Source organism: Ornithodoros turicata, chromosome 9 (genome assembly GCF_037126465.1).
Source record: "Ornithodoros turicata isolate Travis chromosome 9, ASM3712646v1, whole genome shotgun sequence".
Classification (NCBI taxonomy): Eukaryota; Metazoa; Arthropoda; class Arachnida; order Ixodida; family Argasidae; genus Ornithodoros; species Ornithodoros turicata.
The window spans coordinates 22,691,771-22,716,529 of NC_088209.1; the positions used below are offsets into that span (position 1 = coordinate 22,691,771).

Below are 24,759 nucleotides of genomic sequence, written 5' to 3' on the forward strand. Positions count from 1 at the left end.
CGAAGATGCCAGCCTTCTCTACTGTTCTACTGCAATAAAGTTGCTGTTGTTGTTGTATACTTTTATAGCAATCTCTTCGTTAAAAACGGACACCAACGACATGACCGAGCGGGTTAAGAGCGACTCGGTGGTTGACAAGGTCGAGCTGAACACTGGGAGGTTCGAATCCTACCAGCGGCTGTGCTGTCTGAGGTTTTCCCTGGGTTTTCCGAAGACTCTCCAGACGAATGTCGGCACAGTTCCCCCGCACTCTACAAACAGAGTTTCACCGCATAGCACGCTCTGCGCCAACCGTTGCCGCTTCTGATTTGAGGACAAAGGGGGCCGTACGCCTTTTTGTGTCAATTTGGATATATCATAATCGACACAAAAAGGAGTACGCCCTCCAGAAGAACCAGGAGTGATAACCCCACCGTTCCTGGCCATGGTTGGCGCAGAGCATGCTATGCGGTGAAGTTCTGTTTTTAGAGTGTGAAGTCGGCCCATGACGCATACATCCCCCCTGTTCCCCTCTCCTTTCTGCTGTCCTCTCTCCATCCGTCCACGTCTGTACGCCGCTCATAGCCGCAGTGGCTTCGCGGCGTAACACGAAACTAAAAAAAACAACGGACAACCAGAGTTTAACGTCACGGAAAATAATGGGGGAATAAATGATGAAAATAAACGAGGCGATGAAAGAACCGACAATGTCCAATTCGCAGGTTGTCTTGCAAGAGAGATTGTTTCAATGGTGCACACAGGAACACTCTCATTTATTTTTTATAGCCCCGCTCTACTAATGCTCACCCTGCCATGAAGCGGAGGCAGGCGTGGAAATGACGATCCTCACAAAAGCGGCTTATACGGGGAACCGTGTACTCAATACCAGAAAGCTGACACCCGATAACGCTCTCGCGGGGAGCGCCCCGTTAATCTAGCGTTAATCTTGCAGAGCACAGTCTTGGCCAGCTTCTGGAGAGGGCAGTCATTTCTCGCAGCAATGAATTGGTCTCCCGCTTCAAATTACAATCAATGGCCGCGTGACTTTGCGGACGACGAACGTCAGTTAAATAATCCGTTGACGCAGCGGGATCCATTTGCATTGTATAGACGACCTGCTCCTCTACGTCATTGATTATGTAACGCCGCCGCGCAAAGCGTGCTAGCGTGCTGGTGGGCGCCATCAGCTTTGTCAGCCAATCAGTCGACATGTTTTCCCCGCTTGTTGCCCACCACAGCAAGATATAACCTCGAACCGGTCTTCTCGTGACGTCGCACGTTTACGAGTATAAACAGAGGGTCGTCTATAGCACGATACGTTACTGTCGTACTGAAACACACTCCTTCCTACCGTGGTTTTCACGTTGTGTTGCATAGGTCCCAAGCAGCACAACATGTTGGCCGAATATTGAACCAATATTGGCAATGTCGGACGAATATTGGGCTAAGACAGGACCAATGCTGGCAGTACTAGCCCAATATTGGTCCAATATTGGATGATCCAATATCGAATCCAATCTTGGTCCAATCTTGGACCAATATTCGGCCGACATAGCCAATATTGGACCAATATTGTCAATGTCGGCCGAATATTGAACCAAGATTGGACCTATATTTGGGCAGGGTATTGTCAATATTGGTCCAATGTTGGTCCAAGATATTGTGCTGCTTGGGGAAGCTCTGCCCGGGTGTGAAAAGTCATTGCGTCAGATATTCAGTCTCAAGGTTATCACACCTATAGAGGGATAAACTGCCCGTCTGCTGCTTCACCGTATACCTTCAAACGGTGCTTGCACTCGATCTGCTCCTCGAGCCAGGTTGTGCGGGTCGTAGATCGACTTCGACGGTAATCACCCCCTAGCGAAACTGTCCACACTGTCCACAAGTACTACGCGGTAGCGCTCGTGATTGTTCGAAACCCAAAGGCTCCTCAAGTGAGGGTGCGCTTCTTTCCTTAGTACACTGTATTGTGGAGGATCGTTTAAGAATACGGCCGCAGGTTCTCATTTTCAAGGAAATGGGATCCCTGTCCAAAAGATCAACTTCTTTTGAAGGTCAGCACAGTTTTGGAGAGCACTCAGAAGAGTATCTAGGTGAAAAGATGGTTCAAAGCTAACCGGATCTCATAGTAGATTCTTGGAAGAGGTGATACGGCAAAGAGAAACGGTGCAAATGCAGCAAAAGTGATTGGAGCTGTTGTTGGCGGGTATCTGCGTTATGGAAGACACATTACGCGAACCCCAAAAGAATTTCTGCGCCCAGCAAGTGAACATCCTCAAAACTGTACGAGTGACAAAATGTAGTACACTAAGCACCTATTGGCGCAATCGCTCACTCGAAAGTTTTTGAACGGAGACAGAACGTCATGTTGAAATATGTCCATCATGGCCACGTCCACAGTTTCTTACCGTCCCATTTCAAGTATGACACAGCGATCAGCCGCTTAATAAACAGTAAGCGTATTAAGCTAGCCACGTATTCGCCTTGTGAGGAATACATCTACATTCCAAAGCCTCCGCCCCGTCCCGTTTTTCTCCCTCACTTGCAGAAGCCCACGCCTGTATTTCTAGCTACCACATAGAGCAACATCTTATCTAGACGTCACATACTAAGGCTTAAAAGTTATTCGGAGAATCTATTCAGAACGCTCCAGACTATACGCAAGAAGTCCATTTCAGTCCTTTCTCCTGCCTTAAGCTCAACAATGGGAACGTTTAATTGCGTGTTTATCTCAAATCAGAGCTCCGTATGAAGTATTCGCTCGCGACAACACGATGTCCTTCGGCTCTCGCACCGTTGAATAGCTTCGCGTTATAACTTGCGAATCTCGCCCGCATTCCATTAGTATGTAGAAAGTCGGGAAAAGTCGGACGGAGCGCGCTCCAGAGAATGCATTCGTATGCAGAGAAGCGTGCATCGTTGTCAGCTCTAAGGAAGGCTAATAAACTGGATTCTATTATGGGGCACGTGCTCAGTCGGCATCTGTTGCGATATGCCTTTAGGCTCAGGAAGCTGGGATTATACACGACTGCGATGCCAGCTACAGAGATGTTTTGTTCCACAGATACCGACGCTCCTAAAGGGATGAGAAAGTTGTTTGCAAAGCCAGCGCTGATTTACATTAACGACGCGTCGCAGTGCCAATGGTGCTTGCGGTGAAACTTGCGGCGCGTGTAACAAAATAAGAGGATTACGGTGAGGAGTAATCACAGCTTCTAGTTCCCTATAGTTACTTTCCATTTTAGCCCCTTGCCCCCTGAAATTTTCTCCCCAACATTGCAAATATAGTTTCTAAACTTGGCAAATGGTTTCCTGAATGCAACGGTCTGCAAGTATACTATGTGCTCTGCGGGAATTTGATTGAAAGACGCATCGTAGTTAGGAAATTTCCTGGCTACTCTAAGATATAGTAGCTATTTTTTGACAAATTGTGCGCTGATGGATGTCGCAAGTTATTTTATAACTTTACATATCGGTTTAATTTAAAACACCTTCATTCATGACATAGATTACGCGCATAAGACTGTGAGGACAAAACGTGAAATGCAGACCTCACTCTGTGACATTTATTCAATTAGGCTCACGGATTAGTCCTAAAATGGACTAATGCTTGCGTCACATCTATAGTCTCTAACATGGCTAAAACTGTTCCTATTTTCTCCGAGTGTATATTTTGTTCCTCACTTAGTAGTAGTATGGAAAATTTCTTCCCCGATGCCCTTTTCAAAAGTTTTCTAGGTTCTGTGGAGAAAAGAGGTGTCTCTTCCTCTCTCTCTCTCCCGGTATGCGTTTACCAAGCCATCTGCCTGCCCTCATTACTCTTACATCTCCCGAACGGGAATTGAAACAAATATAGCCTAAGCAATACCGGGAAATATAACCTCACTAATACCCGTAGCTAAACAGTCAGCAGTACGGTTACGCTTGACGACGGACATATAAATGACTAAAAAAAAACATAGTCGTAGCAGCATAATTATGTATGTTGCGGCATGTAAAACATGCTAAGTCCATAGCCTCGAATCGTCACTAAGCATAGCATCGCAAGATGAGGTTAGCATAGAAATTTCGGGTCACGAAATGTAGAGGAGATGATGTCCCTCTACATGAGCCCCGACTGGTGGCACTGGTGGTGCTGAACGGGCTTGCCGTTGTCGGCCTCACAGAGGTGGGCAACGTCACGACTGAGGCCCTGGGCCGACTTCTAAGGGAACTGTGCCGACATATATCTGAAAGCGTCTGGGGAAAAACCCAGGAATAACCGTAGACAGCACAGCCGGCGCCGAGATTCGAACCCGGGTACCTCCCAGTCTCGACGTGGCATGGCCAGCACAGTAACCACTGAGCCACACGAGCTGGGGCGCGTTCCTGGACGCATGTGAGCACCGTAGCATCGTTAGTAGAGTAGTAGTAGTAGAAGTAGCTGCGTTTTGGAGCATGTTGACGCCCGAGCTTGGGGTCCGCTGCTCCCTTTCTTTTAGTTGAGGAGTATGTTCTTTTTCTTCGCTTGTATGTCGGCAGGGGGAAAAGGGGTAGCATCATAGCATCGTTGCGCAATCCGTGCTTTTGCAATCAGCGGCATTACGATGCTACGGTGCCCACGCGCTTCCAGGAACACGCCCCTGTGGTAACGGGCCCCTACCGGCAATGACGGTGGCCTATCTTCATGGTCGCGCCGGTGGAACTGGAGCCGGTGCTCCAGACGGCGTGGCCACCGTCGTCGTTGTCCACGGCCCGCTACAGTAGCAATGGGTTTACGATCGGCCCAGCATCGACACTTGCAGAGAAGGTAAGAGGATTCTTCATCTCCACGAGGGAGAGGGGAGGAGTGTCTTCAATAAGACCTTATTCTATCTCCGCTAACTAAAGAAAGAAGAAGGAACAGAAGGGAAAAAAATAAAGGCGACACCGCGGTTCATTGCCGTTAGGGTCTTTCCCGCACGAGGGAACCTCTGATGCCATTTTCATCACGGAGCGGTGATTCTTTTCTTGTCTCGCAACAGGGGTGATCTGCAATTCGTGGATCGAAAACTCACTGGTGTGCAGCCCATCGAGGACATTCTTATCTTGACTTCTCTTACTTTTATATGGAAGTTGCCGCCCTGAAAAGATAATCGAATCGCAAAGCATAGGGTTTTAACACATCTGCTTGCTTTTGTTCGTGTCATGTCTGAAGAGAACTGCTATCGTAGCAGCAGATGCAGCGGGAAGAGGACAAAAAATTCCGTAAGCCTTCTTTCTAAACAGACAGAAGTGAATAGACTGAAAAAAGCAAATTGTCGGACAAGCTCGAGGACAAGTGGTACCTATGAAGAAGGTGAGCGTTTCAAGTGCTCTCTAAACTTTTCAATTCAGACACTCCACAGCACGTAATCTCGACACCGTCTTTGCACCGCACTTCTCGAGAACGTGATATACAGAATCAAGTAGGCAATAAATATAGGAAACGTCTGCTGCTATGTCCTTCGTAGACACCGAAGCAGCGAGAACGAAAGAAAAGCTTTCTCATCAATCAAATTTTATACTGTAACACAACTTTTGTCGCACCGGATGACTTGAATCTCGCATGTGGTTCAACTGTTGCAACATTTCCGTTCTCTATCTGATATTACTTTTTAGACCTGGCTTTTCTTGAAAAGCCAGCATCACCTAACCTCAGCTTCTATTTTTTTTAAAGTAATCTTTTTCTTTAATCCATCTCATCCTTCTTTCACTGTTTGTTAGTTCATCCTTATTTTCCTAATTCTATTCCGTTCTTTTTATTTCGTTTATTCTTCGTTTTTTCTTTGCGGAGTAGCAAACCGACGTCCCGTTTGGCTGACCTTTCCTCCCTTTCCCCCCCCCCCCTCTGTTCTAATAAATATATTCCCCCCAGCATCACATCCGTATTCCTCATTCCAAAGCAGTCCTTGAAATATATATCTTTCAACTTTAGGCTGATATCTGTTATATTGATCTTCCACAATCCTACCAATGACCCTCGGACATGCCTCGCAAACACATGTCGCAAAATGCGGAAGGTTTTCCGCGTGGTGGCCAGTCATCAGTGGGCGAGGAGGCTTTCCCAGAGAGCCGGTCTTCTTGAATCCGGTTCTTATCACAGGGCTATGTGTGACCAACCGTGACGAACGAACCCGAGCGATATACTGACGAGTCTGAGGGGAGGGGGGCGTAATGAGGTGTAAATCCCAAGACGCCTTTGCGGGCCGACACGCAACATCATATCGCATTGAGTTAAATTTTGGGACGCCTTCCTGTGTCAGATATTGAACTGTGTTAAGAGGCAACTTCGGGTAGCACTGTGCGAATTTTTTCGAATTCCTAAGCGAATAATTGCATATTCGATTCGCATATGGAGTTCTATTTTTGAATTTCCAATCAAAGCGATGCGTCTTCTGAACGAAATATACTGGAATGACACCGAAGTGACACTCGTAAGTCCAAAACTGTGAGAAGAGGGGGCATAACACAAAGTGAATGTTGTTTCATACGAATATCCCTCTGCATGTATGATGTATACAGGGTGTCCCAGAAAACGTGTTATTGAATTATAATAAAAAAACTACGCCACCTAGAATCATGCGGTCAACGGTATTTGTTCTTATGAGGTTTTTGCCACCTTGTAAAGTTAATGTCATGTACCCCAAGTTTAATTATGCAAATATTTGCGATCTGAACTCAGAAATTTGCCAAGAGACGGTCACTTTTTTACCCCACCAATATGAAGAGCGTGCCGAATTCACTTAAATTCATGATAATTGGCAGTGATATTCACGAGCTATCCCATCGGAAAAAACAGCCGAATATCATGCTTTTCGGAGCACCGGACCATAACGCGCGATGTCTTTCTGAGCGCAATCCCTCGCAGTCCGACGAAAGGAGGTTCCGAAGCCAGCCCACAGAGTGATAGTAGAAAAAGTAACAGTTCCTAAAATTGGGAGAGGGAAAGCATTATCCCAGCGAAAGTGGGACGTGATAAGCCATGCCTGCGTTATCTCTTTCTGAGATGCCGGGGTGGGCTGGGTTTCCAACCTCCTTTCGTCGGACTGACACAAATTGCGCTGAAAAATTCATCGTGCGCTATTCTGTGCGACCTCCGTAGAGCATGATGTTCGGCTATTTTTTCCGATGGGATAGCTCCTGAATATCGCTGTCAATTATCATTAATTTGAGTAAATTAGACACGCTCTTCACATTGGTGGGGTAAAAAAGTGACCTTTACTAGGCAAATTTCCGACTTAAGCTCGCAAAAATTTACATAATTAAACTTACGTCACACGACATTCACATGAGGAGGTGGCAAAAACCCAGTAAGAACAAATACCGTTGACCGCATGACTCTAGGTGGTGTAGTTTTTTTATTATAATTCAATGACACGTTTTCTGGGACACCCTGTATATGTACGTATATGTATGCTGTATATATCCGCACATATGCTAGGGTCGGTGCGGCCACATAACTCCGTATTCGTTTCTGTTATATAACTATTCACTTCGTATTTGGTTCCGGCGCATGTAACTACTCGGTTCGGTTTTAATTAATTCGGTTTTTAGGTTCTCCTTAACGAGGTGGCGTTGCGTCCCGCGCGAGTTGTAGACCTTTGAAACCAATGGGCGACAATCTCGGCTCGTTATATAAAGGCTGTCCCGAATAGCGCGGATCCTTGTCGCTAGAAATCCAAGGTGTGTGTGCAGATAAAGTATACCCACAAACTTCCGGTGGCGCACGACTATGCATAAATACGTGATCTCTGTGCATTTCCAATGGAGCATGACGTTCTCCACACAGTTGCACCCATCTACCGCTAGGGGTTGCGACCGGTGTTGCCAGTTCGGCCAGTTCTCCCGGAGAATTGGGGACAGAAGGAGCGACCGAATCATTACCGAGCCAGGAGAAAGGCTCTTTCAGAACCCCGAACAGCCGAGTAGCGGACGACAGCGGAGTAGGAGACAAAATTTCTCTATAGACCAATCAGCGAGCGTTCTCCTTATAGCGTCAGCGCGATGTTCCAGGCAGATCACAGGCAGGTACTGCTCTTCACCACCGTTGCGCACGGTCACGTTTTGCGGCGTACTTTAAATTCAATTTCTGCGATAATTATGACTCTGTCTTGTGAATTACTTCGCATGGTGCATCTTACTGGCCTACTTAACAGTTTCATAGGAAGAAAACAGGGTGTTAAAAACGACTTCGGTGCTACTTTAATGCAGTTGTAAAGATGAGAGAAACGTCCACGAGGTGTCGCTCATGATCGTATAGTTTTCTCGCGACGTAAAGTCACGAATTTTCCCATTAACTCTTCTCGAAGTGTTTGCACCGAAGAAGCTCAGTACCGTAGTAGGAAGGACTGCAGACATAAACAAGTAACTGCAAATAAGATGTTAACATGACAGACCCCGCATGCTCTTACGCTATTTGTGTTTTCTGTATATGGCTGGCCTGTCCATCCTCCCGGATGCTGTCAAAAATGCGAAGTTTCGCGCCCGTATGTGTAAGCCTTCATGAAGGGTACCACGGTGTTCTGGAGGCCTTCACGAACATCTCCGCTCAATCATGTACAAACATTGGCCGTGGACCGAAGAGGCGAGAAAGCAGCAACCTTTCTGTCGTAAGCGGCTTGTCAGCTTCGTGATCCACTAGGGCAGTGGTATGCAAACAGAGGACGGCTCGCTCATCTTGGGTATTTGGGTTGTAAATAGCAAGCTTATACGTGTGTGATCCTAGAGATGACAGCTGACGCTTTAGCTGAGGCGCCAGGAGCTTCTATTTATACGCCTTATGTGTTATTAATTTGCTTCCGTCCGCTCCAAGACACTACCGCATAAAAATTCGCTCGTGCCAGGGAACTGGGGTAAGGGATCAATAGTCATCAGGCAAGTCATGACGTCACGAGACGCTTCGTCTGCTTCCGAGTCCACGCTGCACGACTATACGGGGTACCGTATTTTCCGGTGTATAACGCGCACCCCTAAAAACGGACCGAATTTGAACAAAAGTTCCATGTATAACGCGCACCGCAATGTTGCTACAAGCTTCTGCACTGCCACCACTATACACAATAAACCAAGGCGGTGTATAATATATTGCCACGAATCACCTTCGAGAAACTTCCAGGGCAAGCACGAAACGGTACATCTCATCCCGGCGCGTGCTAAAGAAGAAGCAAGAAGCTCCCGACACATCGCCTGCTCTCTGGCAAACGCACGTGCAGTTTCTAGACTTTTCGGCGCGACGCTTAAATGCTTGTGCGCTCCAGGCTGGAGCATTCATTCTTTGGACTCAGTTGTGTTCAGAGAGCTATCACTCTTGTGTTTTTGCTACCAAGTAGTTTAATAAACCGTTTGCTGTTTATTCGACGACTCGCCGGCCCATTTCGCTTCGTGACAATATGCCTAGACTTTATTTGAAACATATTTAATTTCGCGTCCCTTCTCAATCACGCCAGCCTTCTGAAATGAATTCAGGATCATTGACTGCTCAATATCATCCTTAAGCAACATCACTAATTTTTACGAAGTCCAGCCCCCTTTCGCCGGCTTTGTAACTGACCCTAAGAGATTTGGGAGAAACTCGCAGCACAATGTGGTAGAGGCTAGAATTTGTACGTCATCGACCAGAAAAGGAAATCTGTAGGAAAATATTTCCGTGTATAACGCGCAGGACCTCTTCGTAGCACTTTTTTACTGTATAACGCGCGCGTTATACACCGGAAAATACGGCACGTCTTATATATTGAACACGCGATCCCGTGAGTGACACTGGGCGGATGATGTCTGACTACATGACCAGGTTGGGGTATACTTGGAAAGTGCGTGCTTGCAACGAACGAATACGTGCATACCGCGATACCGTTGTTTATTGTGTTTATATATATATATACATATTTAGTCGTGTCCCGTCTGAGTGCGTTGCTACACTATGAGAGAGAGAAAAAAAAAGTAATTTTAGTCCTTCTTGGGACTAAATGCGTTACCGCAAATAAAAAATAGTCCCTGTAGGGGAGTAAATGCATGGGACTAAATGAATGTCACAGAGTTGGGACTGCATTTCACGCTCTGTTCTAATAGTCCCAGGTACGTAATTCGTGTGCACGAATGAAAATACTTCGAATTAAACCGTCAACCGTGATATGTCGAGTGATATGAAATCTTGCGACATGCATATAGAGCACAATTTCGCGAGAAAGAACCTTTAACTATTTTTTTCCTCTGTGCGTGTGGAAAAATTGCTAAGTTAGCTAAGTTATATAGCCTTTTATTCCATCAAATTCACGAAGAGCACATATTTACGTAGACTGTTGCAATCAGGGGACCATATGCGAAGTTCAGTGACTATTTGCAGTCACGGGGAGTAAATTTGAGGGTTAGGGGACTAAAATGGAAAGTATATAATTGGCAGTCTATAGAGGACTAGAGGCTGCCAGTTACTCCTCATTTCGCTCCTTTTTTTCTCAGAGTGTATAGCATGAAGATGGCGTCCCAAACGCACCTGGGAACCGCAGTGTATTAATCAACTACGCACCTTATACCCAGTGGTTCCCCAGACTTTCTGAACGGCGCTTATCGTACAAGCGACAAATTGGTAAACAGAATACAAACTCACCACGTGCGCGACGTGACCCCCGGCCAAGGGAGCACACAGCGTTTCTATATCCGGCGCAATCGTGATTCCGCGCAGAGAGTCATCGACTTGCGGCATCACTCCGCCGTGCTACTCAGTTTAGAACACCTGCGGAAAACGACGAGCATATATTTAGACATTGCTACGAGGCAGCAGTCAATCTCGATCCTGCTTAACGGCACAACATTTGTCACTGCAAAGCAAAGTTCTATTTGGAGACCAATGAAGAATCAACAATGACTTCAACAACACTCGCGGAGTAATTTTTTTTTTTAAGTGTGAGGATACGAAGTTTAGTAAACGTTACAATAAAGTGTACACCAGAAAACTAGTACTCTTTGAGAGTCGTGTTTGGAAAATCGACTCTCCGGTTATTAATATGAAGCAGACGGCGCACGTATTCCGTGGGATGCGGTAAGCCGGGAAAGTGGTCATATTTAACGCCCAGCGATTACTAGGGTCGGTTTATGCAACACTTCACCGCAACAGAACAAGAGCGCTGCAGGTTTACCACAGAGCTTTCAGTTGTCAGATGTTTCGAAGTATCGAAAGCTAACAACCGTTTTCGAACAACGACTGCCGCTGGTGCACACTGCGAATCCGAAAGACACCAAGCGAGCACTCACATCAAATTATTGCCTTCTTCGGGTCGCACGACAGCACAGCGGATCACATGGCGATGCTGGGGATATCCGACGTAGCCATAAGCATCGAAGACACCAGCGTAATCGACGGAAGACAGTACTCTACTGCTGTCGTGATCAACCTGAGGCCCCCAGTGGGCTCTCTCCCTGCGAAGTGCTGCCACCTTCTCTCCACCGGAGCACGTGACAGAGAGGCGCGCATGTCTATGACGTCATTCGCACGGCTTCGTTCTCCCGGCAGTTTGAAACGAAAAATGCGCTCAATACTGAGCTGTGGTTGACTCTGACGCACGGCTGGGGAAACTGAGAAAAAAAAAATGGTCTGGAGAAGCTCAGGATCTGCACCAAAAAGGATTACTCGATCCTCGTGTGGCGCATAGTTTGATATTTTATTTTATTGGGTTCCTTGTTTTAGTTGATTTGCAATACGTATTACGTCACATCTTATTTTTCCTCTATCGAAAGGTTAGGTTTTAGCTTTCCAACCGTATATTCCAATAAGATTGAATAAGGACATGCAAACTATTTTCTATATTGCAAGAAATGGTTGCGCGTTCTGCCGAACGATGCACGTGTAGACTGCAAGATCTACTGCCGTATAGATTGAATATTTAGCGAAAATGTGAGGCATAAGTGACGTTTTCCCACGTGACGTCCACGACGTAATTCTACTCAGGTTGATGTAAACACCGGCACTGTTTGAGCTCGTGCAGTTGTTAGAGCCACATAATGCCTTCACTCCGATCGTCCACCTCACCACATACAGAAAAATCTTCTCTGAAATCTGCGTGATTAGACATCGACTCCATACGGAACATAGTATTTTCTTTAGACCGTGTCGGTGTAAACGGCTTATGCTATATGACACACAGTGTTGTGGTGTAAGTTCCACACCATACAAAAGTGTATTTTATTTAAAAATCGTTCTAAATGATGTGATATACGAGGGGCGTTCAAGACAAACCGGGACTTTCCATTTTTCGCAAAAGTAAAATGAACTTACAGGCGAGAAATTAGTTTTATTTTTCAACGTAATCTCCAGCTGCACTAATGCACTTTTACCAGCGTTTCACGACGGCTTGGATGTCAGCAGCGTAGAAATCCTTACCGGCGCGTAGCAGCCATGATCGGACCGCATTCTTCACTTCGTCGTCGCAGCTGAAGTGGCGGCCCGCAAGGAAGGCCTTCAGTGGCCCGAAGAGATGGAAATCGCTGGGGGCGAGATCTGGACTGTAAGGGGGATGTGGCAGCAACTCCCAGCCAAGTTCCTGTAAGGTGCGTATCGTGAGATGCGCGGTATGCGGGCGTGCATTGTCCTCTAGGAGGAAGACTCCTCTGGCGAGGAGGCAAGGCTTTCCGAAACTGGAGGTGTCCATGAATGATAGTGTTCAACGTTCCCACAGAAACGTTCCCGTCTTTCGAGCCAGTTCGAGACATGTTATCCGTCGGTCCTTGAGGATTAGGCGCTGCACTAGCTGGATGTTCTCAGGAACTCTGACACTGGGCTCGGCTTTCCGAAACTGGAGGTGTCCATGAATGATAGTGTTCAACGTTCCCACAGAAACGTTCCCGTCTTTCGAGCCAGTTCGAGACATGTTATCCGTCGGTCCTTGAGGATTAGGCGCTGCACTAGCTGGATGTTCTCAGGAACTCTGACACTGGGCTCTGAGCCGCCCCGGCCGGGATCGTCCAGCACTGATGTACGGCCGCCTCGGAACCGTTTGCACCACTCAAACGCTTTGCTGCGGCTAAGTGTATCGTGGCCATACTGAGCCTGGAGTCTTCAATGAATTTCAGATGACTTTACGCCTTCATTCACGAGAAACTTCATGACAATTCGATGTGCGCGCTCACCTCGTTGTCGGCCATCTTGTCCAGCACGTGTCTTCTGTTTTGCACAAACTTTGGGCCACCACGTGGTGAACGCATGGACCTGTCGCGTGTGAAAATCACGAAAATGAAGTAGCGCAAGCCATTTGTACACCCAGGAGACAGAAAGTCCTGGTTTCACTTGAACACCCCTCGTACGAAAAGAGAACATAACAAACAGAAAACATCATCCCAAGAGGGTGAATTTCATTTAGAACACTGTTTCAGATTGATGTCTTGCGAGCACCTTTCGCAACACTGCTATTACAATTTTCAGTTGAGCCTGTGGAATAATAAAAAAAATATTAGTGCTTTAATGTTTTAAAAATTGACAGGGGCGGAAAACACGGTATGCGACCAGATGTCACACACACACACACACGTACATAAATAGACGATGTTACGATGAGGCTGATGCCGGCCAGCAGGCCGGGCGCTGCCTCTGTGCCAATTGTAGAGCATGAAACAAACAACTTCATGATTGTGATTGGGGAGAATGAAATCAGTGGGTTGATAGAGATGGCAGATCAGGAGATCAAAGCACGGTTGAGAGTCCGGTTTACGACAAAAACTCCAAAAAGTGACGGAGACCTTGAATCATCTGTGCGGTACTGGACCAGAGGAGGGACGAGAGGGACGTTAGTGGTGTTGCATCCATCGCGGAAATCTGGTGAAGATATAATGATGAGCTTCACAGTGTGCAGAAAGGTGAGGAGTGCTCTTACGGCACGGCGTTAGTGTGCTGGAGCGTCGGCTCGGTCGGCTCATTATGCAGGCTCTCGAAGGTTCCGCTACATCGCTATGGCGTACATGCGCACAGTGCCGTGTATTAAAATAATGCCTTTTAATAGCGGCACTGCATACACAATACATCCGTGCTGTAACGAAGAGAGCCACTCCAGTGACAAAACTGCACGAACTTCGGGAAGTTCTGACGCTCCAGAAAATGCAGCCACATCAATTGCCTTGAGTGCTGCTAACACCGCAGAGAAGAGCCCCACAAAAGGCCCATCTTGGGCAAAATGGATAATAAAGAAAAAACAGCGCAGGGAGCTAGTCAAACGCGCTTCAGCAGAAGAGCGCGAGTATGTATAGAATGCGGCACCCGCAAATTCCACGTAGAAGAACAAGAAGCACTCAGAGAAACGTCTTTGTGGAGGCCCGTGTTGGGACATCTGTTATCGCGCGCTCCTAAGGCGAGTTCCCACATACAGCGCTTCGCTTTATAGCGCTTGAAAATAGCCCTAAAAATCTTGCGCTGCTTTTCCGCCTGCCGTTCTCACATACAACCGAGCACATAGCGCTATCCTGCAGGAGTCACGGGATATCTCATTGCGACGTGATGCACCGGTGCTACCGTGATTGCTTACTGTCGGCGTCGGGTATCCGTAGCATGAAGGGGGATGACACTTTCGATGCTGTGATCGCGATACCAGACTGTAGTAATCAAGGTGGTGGTGGTGGTGGTGATAGGGCTTGTAGTAATCAAACTATACCAAACACCCATGCATTGGTAAACCAAACTCGTGGCCATTTTCACGTCGTCGTCGTCGTCGCTTCCCGCCTTGCTGCTTCGAGTGATCGGAAGCAAAACAAACTCCAGCTTCCGCGACGTCACGGCTGAAAGACGCTCACGATTGGTTAACGCAGACTCACCGCTCAAAATATAGCGCTACGTGAGGCCGACAACGGCAAGCCCTATCACCACCACCACCACCACCACCATAGCGCTAGAAAAGTTGACCGGGGCTCTACTTTGACAAGAGCGGTTTCATAGCGGTTCGTAGCAATGCGAGGAGGAAAATATAGCGCAATTTTCTAGTGCTATGTAGCAAAGCGCTATATGTGGAAACTGGCCTTAAGGGTGAACCGCATGGCCCGAAAACCTTCCGAATTTATTCTGAACCGAAATCGGGACCGAACTTTTTTCGGCGACCGGAGCTTCGGACCGAATTCGGGCCGATCTAGCGTAGCCAGGTTTCTGCTCCGAAATCGGAAGTGTTGGCGTCCGAAAAGCTACGAGGCAGCCAATGTCAGCTTAGCCGGAAGAAGCGTCGCAGCAACCATGGCAACCAGTGACGCTGTAAGCAAGCGCGTCGTCGTCTTTCAATGCTCTTGAGACGGCGCAGCAAAGCACACAGCAAGGAAAATGACACAGTAAGAAAAGAGCACGAAAAACTGGTAAAATATTCGCATACAGGAACAAGCAAGGACAGGCAGGAGTAGCTAACACCGGATAGAGCGAGGCCGCCCTCTCGTCTGGCCATTCCGTTTGTTTTTGTGAGATCAACACAACCCCACCAAGATCTGTTGATGAGACATGGAAAACATTTCCGAAGTGATGCAAGGCATCATTGTCATCAACGTAGGCATAAACCTAATTTACATACTGTAGCCTTACTCAACAGAAGCTGCAACTGAAGCGAGCAACCGTGGTAGTTTTTGGCCGAACTTCGGTAACCAGCTCGCTGGTGCGCAGCGATGCACGAAAAAAGTTCGGTCCCAATTTCGGTTCGGAAGGAATTCGGCTCGTTTTTTCGTGCCATGCGGTTCAGCCTTTAGAGTTGAATATGTAGATGAACAACTTCACACAGATAAGTATGCGTTACGTGACCATAGCGTACCCTGCTGTAGTTCAATTGTGTAGCCCTCAAGTTACTTGAAAATGAAAGATGGACAATTATAAACGCCGAACGTTAGCCCCGAAAATTATTTACCGTATCCTTTGCGGGCAATGTTAAAGGGGCATTAGAGTATTCAGATTCCTCCTCGCTGAATGAAAGATCGCATTACTTTGACAGCAACACAAAAGGAACAGCAGTCACACGCTGCGTAATTCGTGATTCATACGTTGAAAGCAACCGCAGTTCGCCCCTTCCCTCTTGTGTACTTCTCAAGAAGCCCGACAATGCTGAGCGACATCCCATTGGTTTCCTCAAGCGATCTCTTGCAATGATTGGACATATGGTTTGAAGGGACCAATGACAGGACACTCCGCGTCGCGCTTCTTGAGAACAAGAGAGAGAGAGAGAGGAAAAGTGAAAACCGGTAGGCACAACGGACGAATCGCGTTCCTTTTGTGCCGATGTTATGGTAACGACATATTTCTTCCACGAAGACAAATCTTTGCACTTTACCGTGTATGCACACGAGCGATATTCCCCAGAATACTCCAGCGGAAGATGCGAAAAGCTTCTTGACGCCGTGTGTTCACGTGGACTGCTAACCGTTGGGGTATCCTGCGACACAGCCGAGATATTCTGTAGCAGACGACAGGAAAAGACGCTGACGGTGTCGTCTGCCAAGTGCGCAATATGCCACTCCCGATGTTCCGGGACCGTGTGAATGCTCAACATAACACGGGGCGGAACTTCGACTCCGTGAGCAGTTTTTTTGCTTTTTCTTCCACTAGAATATTCCATGAGGATGTCGCTACTGTGAATACACGGTTGGTACCCATGTAAATAGTTGCTGGACCGACATTCTGAACAAATCTATATCAGACTGCATGTTGGAAGACACACGAACCGACGAGTATTGGACCGAAACTTTCCTGTCTAAAAGTTTGTCCTCATTCCTAGTCAACGAACCGCTCCCTATTGTGCTCCTGCGTTCCATCTCATTCGGCAGCGCAGCGAAACAGCTGTCAGCAGCGTTGCGTTGGAACGTGTCACTCACTTCGCCGACTGGGAAGAACTTGAGTGGAGATTAGGTGACGTCGTAAGCAGTTACTGCGACGCGAGGCCAACTCTGATTGCGTTACCGCTCTTGGAGCACTCTCTGGGGTGCCGGTACATTAGTGATTCCATCAGGGCGACCAGCGAAGCGCCCCTCTTGAGACAGATTCGAAAGAGATAAAGACGACTGATTGCGATGCTGGTGAAAACATTAGAGAAGGTTAACACGAATTAGCCATGTAGTTGACACCGGAATCGGAGCACTCTTAAGCTAAGCACGGATGCCACTCGATGAATTAAAAAGAAATTAAACCGCGCGGAAGAAGCAGGTTATATGAGCTCCATGGTTTATCTTACTTTTTGGAAATACTAAACGGAATTATCCCATGACTCATCTCCTTTTTTTTTTCTTTATCGCATCACCAACGAAATTATTCGCTACTTGATGTTCCAAAATATTTGTAAGAAGGCCAACGATGACGAAAGGAGGAAAGCTCCTCGTCTCCCCTTGCGCGGCGGATAGCACAGGATTGTCACAACGCAGAGTGGCACACCTGCCAAGCTATACCTTGCACTTGCGTTCACCACTTCCAGCCCCGCTACGGCTCACAACCGAAACCTACACACACACAAAAAAAAAAAGCACGAAAAAAAAAAGCCTTTTGTAAACACATTGCGTCGTTAGAAGCGAAAATAATTGGCAATGTAAAACAAAACCGTTCAGTGTTGTCCACGTTTTCGGTCGCTTGCAGACGACACGATCACGACGATTCTCGTCGGTCGCGAGAGCGATGCAAGCCAGCTTTGGAACAACACGCTATCTTCGAGAAATATTGCGCGCACCCAAAACCCAAAAGCACCGCTTCGGTTCTGTGCATGAGCTGTTTATTCTGTATTTTTTTCCCATAATTTTCTGTGTCTCAGCTGCTTGTATCTGCTTTTGTTTGCTTGACATCTTTTGGGAATAGCAAGCCTACACAGTGGCTAAGCTTTCCCTTCTCTCTCTCTTTTTTTTTGCTTCGGATTAAACATATTCCCCCCTGCGCATGCGCAGTGGTCACGACGCTACACCAAATCACTTGAGTCTCCAATTTTAAAACTCTCTATTGTTTACCACTCAAAGGCAAAGAGAGGGAGTATTTGTGAGGGGGAAAGGGATCCGCCTTATCGCCGAAATGTAATCCGCTACTAGCACCTTTCCCTGTCGATGCAATTTAAAGAGTATCGCAGACACACAAGAGCAAACAGAGCACAAGCTAAGATTTGTTTCACAGCATTAGTGCGTCGCCAGCGTATCCTTTTCATCGATCCGGGCGTTGCCCATTGAGACCCGGGGCTTCTCCGTACTCTCCAGGTATTGCACTGCAACACCGCACAACCTGTGTTCTCCAAGCTTCTCCCAGAGCGTCGCCAATATTTCCTTCATTCCTGTTGCTATGCGGGCGTTAGTATAGCGGTTAAATGAATAAACGCTTACGAAGGATGTAGTCGCATCGCTTTTTCATTTTTATTTTATTTTTAATACAGTATTTATAATTTGTAATCTCGAACAGATTTCAACACAGACATCTTGCAGATGCTGTCGCAGTTTAAACCGTTTCGGTTTGCAACGCCTTTCAACAACCCGGATAGCCACATCATGTCCGAATTATGTGCATTTGCTTTGACGTTACAGGAAGACGTTTCATTTCATGCATTTCACTTGCGGTCAAAATCAGAGGGATTTGAGTGTTTGCTCCTCTCTTGGAGTCGAATCAAAAAGAAAAAACTCTGTCGATACGTTCAGTAGCTTTCTACTAATACGTGTCCAGTCAAAACATAAAAGGTCACATGTCGAACCGCAAAAAATACGGGTTCGGTTCGGGTTCGGGTTCGCGTTGTTTTGATTTCGTTCCGGTTCAGTTCCGGTTCGGCCACGCCAAAAACCGAACCGGTTCGCAAACCGGTTCGCAGCCCCGAACCGGTTCGCGAACCGGTTCAACGCTTCCGTTTTATATGTTCCATAAAACTGCTTTTATCAGGAAATGCGTGGCTAATAGCTTACTGCTGTTGTCTGCATTGACGTCTTTGGCGGTGAGGTAGCTCTTTAGCGAGAGAAATGGATGAACACTTATTGCAAATAGAGTCCACGCTGATGAAGCGGTGTTGTCCCGCTACATTCTGTTCCCAAAATCTCTTTTTCACACGCACAGTGCCAGCAAGATAAACTTAAAGGAAGCCTAATAAGATGGACAGCGTAAGATAGACGACAGTACTTGCCTGCACACTGCCTTCGCAGCGGGAATCGATCTGAAACCGTACTGAAGCATGTCGAAAATAAGCCTGCCAGCCTTACTCTGTCCGAGCTCGCAGCAGTGTACTAGTTAATCCACCTCATAAAGGCAATGTACCACGACACAACTGCACTACCAATAAGCAGAACCACATTTACTTTTCAAACCACGACCAATCAAACAGGCACCGTTCTGCGTACGCTCCTTCTCCACTTCTCATGTTTCTGACTTGTTTAATTTTTACTGCTCACGTGTAAAAAGAAATCTTGGGCGCTTATTTGATCACATATTCGTCGTGTAGAGCTACATAACTGGCCTACTCCATTCCTGTTGCATTCGTCCGCGTGGCACCTCGTCTCTGAAGAGTCGACGCCGCATCACCGCGTGCGTGGGGCGCCAGCCGCGGCGCTCACAAGGACAACTGCGCTTCAACATGTTAAAAAGATGCTGAAAGTATACTTACTATACGTCGTCGTCTGACTGCTAGGTGAAAATTTCTGAAATCCATGATATAGGCGCGTGATGATGATACCGATGTGTCTTCGTTCGGGGATAGAGAGAAACTCTTGTGCTGACTTCTATGTCCGAACCGTTTTGTTGCGAACCGGTTACCGCTATTATTTTTTATGGTTCTGCTCCGGTTCGGGTTCAGCAGTGTTCTGAAAATTTCGGTTCGGGTTCGGGTTCGGTTCCGGCAAAAATAACGGTTCGGGTACGGTTTTCGGTTCGGGTTCGGGTTCGGTTCGACACCCTGGTCACAACACTCTTGTAATCACCAACGTCAATGATGTCATTGTACATTTAAAAAAAAAAGGAATAAATTCGGGAGGAATTACAGACGACCTGCAGCCCTGCGTCATTGATTCCGTAACACCATCGCGCAAAGCATGCTGGTATGGGCACTATCAGCTTTATCAGTCTATCAATCGACCCGTTTTTCCCGCTTCTTGCCAACCACGGCAAAATATAACCTCGAACCGTTCTTCTCGTGACGCCACATGTTTGTAAACAGAAAGTCGTCTATTGGTATTGCGTCGGAATAGGAATATTTTCTTCATTAACAGTGCATGTTACAAAGCGGGACCGTTAGGGTGAACCCTGTATCAGTAACAATAGTGACAAAGTGAAAGAGACTACAGACAACAGACTTGCCGTGTATTCACAGCAGCGACATTCCCCAGAATACTTCAGCGGAAGATGCGAAAAACGTCATAGCTTTCTGCTGTCACGTGACCGCGAGCGCTCAAAGTCGTGTCTTCACGTACACTGCCAACGCCACGTAGATGCAGAAGGTCTGCTTATTGCCTCCTCTCCCTCCTTCCCTACATGGACATATAAAGTTAGAATTCGTCTGCTACTGCGAATCACCGTTCTGCGAAATCGAGGACTCGCAAATGATTCCAGCTAACTTGGAACCGGTAGACCTGAATATGTAGACAAAAAGTGCAACACGCTTCCCAGAAAATCAGTCTCGAGAAAGATACGGGACTGTTTTGCGCTTTATTTTAAAGTTTTCCCATTTAGTACGCGGTGACGTTCAATCACTACTCGCAGACGACGGTGGTTCGTCTGCTTGGCTTCGACCGCTGAGAGCTCGTTCGTGATTGGCTACCGCCGTTGAAAACACGGTTTTGATTGGCTCACTCTTAGTTGGTACATCACGTCGACGAGTAAGCAGGCTCTCTCTATCTAGGTGGCGCTAGCACTGTTATCCGTGGGCGATATCCTGGGACACATCCACAGGATATTCTGTAGCAGACGACAGGAAAAGACGCTGATGGTGTCGTCTGCTAAGTGCGTAATACACGACTCCCGACATTCCGGCACCGTGTGAATGCTCAACATAACACGGGACGGAACTTCGGCTCTGGGAGCAGTGTTCGGGTTTTTTCTTCCACAGCACAGCCGGTTTCTCAGACAGCACAGCCGGTGGTAGGATTCGAACCCATCACCTCCCAGTCTTCAGCACGACCTTGGCTGCCACAAGGATGGATAGAGATATTGCGCATATATTGGTGGATATATATAGATGTATATGTATATATAGTATATATATTGCGGATATATTGTCGGCCATGGCCCTCGTAATATACACGGTTAGGATATAGACCTAGCGAAAGAGCGAAACACTCAGAAGGGAGCACACGCACGTCTCACTTGGAGGGCTTCCAGCTCAACAACACGTGGTGGACTCGTCCCTCTGCATTCCGCGCATATAAATTGCATGGTATACTATTTTCCTGTGCGCAAGAGACCGTCTTGAATGAGAAGAAAGAGCGAAGAGTGCGACGCCATAATTAATGGCAAACTCACGCGCTTTCGAAATATCAAAGCTCTAGAGAACTATCGGCTGCGAGGTCACTGCTTGCTTAAAGGACTCGCCAATGCAGGCACATTATGCACAGCTGTCGACGTAGTTTCAGAAAGCGACACCATTAACAATATGACGACGGTCTTCGGGGGTGACAGTTTAGATGGAAATATAACATTTCAGAGCGTTTGTCATCGATATCATGAAGTGTACCAGTCAGGGATTTCCCTACAACCCCCCAGGGGGGGGGGGGGGTGTACACCCTCCCTGCATTTTTCCAACACCCCTCCCTGAAATTTCTCAGGTGACCCCAACCAGCTGGCCACCAACATGTTCTGGTAGCGAGTCCGGCGCAACGAAATAAATCCTGTACTGTCAAACTTGGGCTGTAGGACCATAGACATGCAGATGATCGTACCATGCATTTGTCCAAAATCATTTGAAAGTGACTGTTCAATGCATGTATTGCGCGCATATACGAGCAAAAATGCGTGCGGGCAGGCAAACTCAATGTAGATCATCAAGAACCATTTGCACCAAACTCAATCACGCGAGGTATTCTGCTTCTTTCGTCTAAGGTTTTCCCGTTGGTTGCTAGGTATTCATTGAGCTTCGTGAGACAAGGCGCTAGTCTTTTTTCTTTGTCGGTCGTGTGATTATGCATCTTAATGTTGAAATGCCGTTCATAATTAATCTGTATTCTAATGTACTGTGTTCTAACGTAATAATGTTATTACGTTAGAACACAGTACATTAGAATACAGATTCATTATGAACGGCATGTTCATGTAAAAATAAAATGGGAAAGCTGTCCAGATATGTCAGCGTTGTGCCACGACTAAGGTTTTCCCGTTGGTTGCTAGGTATTCATTGAGCATCGTGAGACAAGGCGCTAGTCTTTTTTTCTTTGTCGGTCGTGTGATTATGCATCTTAATGTTGAAATGCCGTTCATAATGAATCTGTGGCAGAAGCGATATCGCGGTTAAAGACGCACGTGCATAAGAACGCCATCCATTTCGTTGTCAGACAAGGAAATGGAGTATCTCAAACGATATTACACGAGCCTGCCGTCAGTCGTCCTGTACTTACACAGTATTGTATGTATATTCTTCCTTAATAGGCTCGTTCGGCTGTGCGGGGGACGCCCTTGCTCACTACCAGCAGTGCCACCTGTGGTGGCAAGGATAAGTTATGTCCGGCATTTATTTCAGTTATTTCGCCGTTTCCTGAAGTTATTTCATCCGGCATTGTATACACATTTACTGAGGCGGGCCCAACACAAGACAGAGTTCACACGATGACGTGTGAGTCGCCAGCATCGTCTTCTACGCTTGTAGAATATGCTAGAAAACTTTTCCTCCGCCCGCCACCAGAGAAGAAAGCTGGCGCCAGTGTCGTCTTGCCAAACTCTAGCTCTCGTCTCTGCCTCTTTGCTTGCCCCTTGTCCTATTTTTCTTTTTCTTTTTTTTTTTCGCTACACAATACTTCATGGCAGGAAAAGAAGCTTAACATCGACAGGGAATTTCCACCCAAAACGCGACCAATTATATTATTCCACACTGGCGGTGTCAGCCTACGTCGGAGTAGGCTGCATTATAGTTTGCGGAGCTCGCTTGAAAACACGGCACATGCATATTCTGTTTATGTATGTATGTATGTGTGTGTGTATATGTTTTTTGTTTTATTAGATGTTGCCCTGGGGGAACTTCCGTAGCGAGAGTAAGTTTGGAGGCTTCGCTTGAGGTTCTGTACGTTGTCCGCCCCGGAAGTAAGTCATGAAACTTCGACTGGGCTCATTAAGCTCTCGAACCTTAGGGAAATTGAGAAACGCGGTATCAGCATCTATTCCACTGCCGAATTATCAGCTTCTCTAACGAAAACTGGGAAGTCTGGGAAGCAGGGGCTGGATTGGGCAGAGTTCACATTCCGGCAGCGGCTGAGACTTGCCGGGGAGTCTTTTTTTTTTCTTTTTTTTGTTGTTGTTCCTCATGCCTATGGCGCACGATGTCCAAGCGAAGTCTGTCGTCGACTGCAAGGCAGATCGCTCGGAAAATCACATATTAGGGGAGCGAGAGAATTTGCCTTGAATATGTTTGATATGGCGGCCAGACGCATTGAGTGCGTTTTACATACTCTTTCAGTTTGTATTCCTCCCACTGTGAAGTGGGGTAGGGTCCTGTGGCTACCACGGGGAATCATCCCATGTCATCGTCACTTCTTCATTTATTGTTGTTGTTGTTGTCCTCCGAGGCGACGACGTTTGAGAAGATTGTAACGAAACTCCAAGAAACACACAATTAAACGTGCAGAATTCGAGGCAAGTGAAACATTGTTCAGTATTTATTTTTTTCAATGCAGTCAACAAACAAGTTAATGATAATGCAGACGTATGCAAGACGTATGCAGATTGAGTGAATCACGCTGTAGAGGGAATGCCACAGTGCGCGCTATGAAAAAAAGAAAAAGAAAACGTGCAATTTGAAACACGTCCGTCTGTGCTTCTAATGCCCTAACATGGTGGAAATTAATTAAAAATCTGAGACACGCATACAGCGAAAGACAAGCACGAAAAATATGCAGCAGACACACACGCCACCCGACAAATACTTTGCAAGATATTATGACATCTAGCGTAACGAGATACGAATATCAGCAGCAGTGTTCAGAAATTACAACGACCGCGACAACGTCATGGCGAAAAAAGACAGTGAGAGGGGGAGAGAGAGAGAGAGAGAGAGATACCTCGGAGATGCTCACTGACGAAATGCAACGAGAATTCATAATTCAGCAGGTCCACCGTGAACCATCCACATCAATCTTCCCTGTGCACACGCACACACACACACAGTAGGCAGGTTGGAATCGATATGGACCCGGAGAGTAACACGTGACAGGATATATTTACCAATTAGTGTGACTATCCACTGGCAGACCTGTGACCTTTATTTTGTGGTATGTGCACGGTCATCCGTTTTACGAGACGGGTACTACAGCGCTATAATAGTGCGTTGCTTCTCATGCGATGGTAATGATAATGATGATGATGATGATGACGGAGGGAGGCGATGACAATGACGTTTGGATGATAGTAGACAAAATATAGGAATGTAAAAACCCCTCTGAATCCTTCACCATTCGATCATTTTAGTTACATGCCCGCTTTTCTATGGTGGTACCACTTTCGCCCTTGATTATAGCATTGCCTAATCAATTGTTCCTGTTATATATACACTGTAAAATAACGTACTGGCAAAGAGACAATTGAGAAAATCCTCATGTCGCTATGGACAATCGGTCACCATAGAACTACAGAGTCCCGCGTCTTTGCATAGGATAAATATTCATTTCAAGTAGCTTCGATGCTAACTCAATTCGATGCTGCAC

The 24,759-nt window shown here is 46.8% G+C and overlaps 1 protein-coding gene across 3 annotated transcripts in view; it reads right to left on the reverse strand.

The window, feature by feature from the left end:
* Positions 1-24,759, reverse strand: part of LOC135368375 (uncharacterized) — a 240,734-nt gene that overhangs the window by 66,536 nt on the left and 149,439 nt on the right. For 2 of the 3 annotated variants that reach the window (XM_064601589.1, XM_064601590.1), the window contains one exon: positions 10,583-10,708. The gene's annotated coding sequence lies outside the window, so the exon portion shown is untranslated. Of the gene's footprint in view, positions 1-10,582; positions 10,709-11,226; positions 11,378-24,759 lie in introns of those variants that run through there. The other variant, XM_064601591.1, reaches the window with a different exon arrangement.